General features: G+C 40.5%; 1 protein-coding gene and 1 non-coding gene across 2 annotated transcripts in view; both read left to right on the forward strand.

The window, feature by feature from the left end:
* LOC103210983 overlaps positions 1–2039 on the forward strand; it is a 652718-nt gene that overhangs the window by 96654 nt on the left and 554025 nt on the right. The window lies entirely within an intron of this gene.
* TRNAV-AAC lies at positions 984–1056 on the forward strand. The gene has a single exon. It is a non-coding gene; the product is annotated as a tRNA-Val (tRNA).

The following is a 2039-nucleotide window of genomic DNA, read 5'->3' on the forward strand; positions in this document are numbered from 1 at the left end:
CTTTCTGTCTCTCTAACATTTTAAGATTATATTTACTATTCTATATACAAAGGAGAACAAACTATATTGGTTTTAGTTTATAGGGTGATAATGATTTTTTTAAAAGATGTGAATATGAGTAATAAACTACAACCTATGTTGATTGAAAAAAAAAGAAAGAAAGAAAGAAAGAAAGAAATTCTCCCAAGAGTTCATAATAAACCAAAACTCAACTCACTGTAGGAAGACAAACAAAGTCCATGCTGGAAACCCAAGGACTTAGAATATTTATGCCAATATCAGGAAGTGATTAAAAGAACTGCCTTGGGATGAGTGAAATTTTGCCTTTTGGTCTTAGTTTCTTCACCATTTTAAGATCAAGGCTCAGACACTCCCCACTTTGGTTTTATGTGATCCCTGTGACTGTGTTCATTTTTGCATACTAGAACCTTTACCATAAATGGTGCACACATTTGCAGTACAGTAGTCTCATCCAGGGAAGCTTTGTCCTGGCAGTAGTGTGGGTGGTCTCCAGGGCTGCCTGTTGGAGTTTTGGTTCCTCAGGAAGAGAGAGGGAAATCAAAACTCTTTGAACGGGCTAAAAACGGCCAAGGCATAATCCAAGAGTTCCTTGAAATCAAAATCCCTAAGGCGTCTGAGTTCATACTGACTATTTGTGAAGGAATTTGGATCCTGGTTATGAGTTTTAAGCTTGACTGAGTCACGGAACTTCTATACTGTTGATTTTAATAAATATAAAGGGAAAGTAACACCCCGTAGGTGAAGATACCCCAAACCAAAAACCCAAACTCACTGCCGTGGAGTCGGATCCGATTCATATCGACACCTCCTTGGTTTTCCGAGGCTGTATCACTACGGAAGTAGATTGCTCAATCTTCCTTCAGACGAAAATAGATTAAAAATTACTAGACTTGGAATGGCCAGGAAATAACCATTCCTTTTTCCACTATACACACGCACAAAAAAATACACATGCTGTCGGGGTTTCCGTAGTGTAGTGGTTATCACGTTCGCCTAACACGCGAAAGGTCCTCGGTTCGAAACCGGGCGGAAACATGTTCTTTTCCTGTCCCAAAAGTTTTCTAAGTGCGTTAAGTCTTCACGCTATTTTCTGGAGTTGCGGGCTTGAAAACAAAAGGTTATACAAGTTACCCTGACAGAACAAGTGCCAAAACCTAGATACTCATCATTCCCCTAAGTCTATTGTAGCCTCACTCTTCCCTTCTGGGTAAGGCTGGCTCTTTAACGAATTCTGGAAGCCAAAGGTTATGCAAAGAATTTCAAAGAACAAAAAAGGATTCCGCTTGGAAATCTAGAGGATTATTATTATTATTATTATTAAATTAGATCATTTTGTTTATCGAATTTTAGAAATTCTTTACATCGTCTGGATCCATGAGTCTTTTAGATATATGCATAATAAGTTCCTAGATTCCAACATTCTATGTATTCTTCTGGTCTGTGGCTGACATCATAACTCCTGTATCTGCCTCTGTAGGGCACGACATTGGGGGCAGAAAAAAACAAACTCACTGCCGTCGAGTGGGATCCGACTTACAGCGACCTCTCCTTGCATTTCCGAGGCAGTATCACTGCAGAAGTAGATTGCCCAGCCTTCCTGGGAAGCTCCGGGTGGCTGGTGGATTTGAACTCCAGCTTTCTGGTTAGCAGCCAAGTATCTTAAACACTACACTACCAGAGCTCCTCGTCGGGGAAGTAATACAGAATTGGAATCCCAGTTTGGGAGCCATATTTGCTAGACTCTCAGCCTAGCCCACTGCTTTTGTCCCTACTGAAAGGAGAGGATACACACGATCCGAAATCCACTGAGTTCTCTCAATTTGTTTGGAGGAAATTTAGCTGGTTTCTACTTATAGAGTGACACTACATGGTTTAAAATCAAGAAGGGAGTGCGTCAGGGTTGTATTCTTTCTCCACACTTATTCAATCTACATGCTGAGCAAATAATCCGAGAAGCTGGACTATATGAAGAAAAACGTGATATCAGGATTGGGAGGAAGAATCATTAACAACCTGAG

This window comes from Orycteropus afer, unplaced genomic scaffold (assembly GCF_000298275.1).
Source record: "Orycteropus afer afer isolate SDZICR_OR568_19922 unplaced genomic scaffold, OryAfe1.0 scaffold00684, whole genome shotgun sequence".
NCBI classification, from domain to species: domain Eukaryota; kingdom Metazoa; phylum Chordata; class Mammalia; order Tubulidentata; family Orycteropodidae; genus Orycteropus; species Orycteropus afer.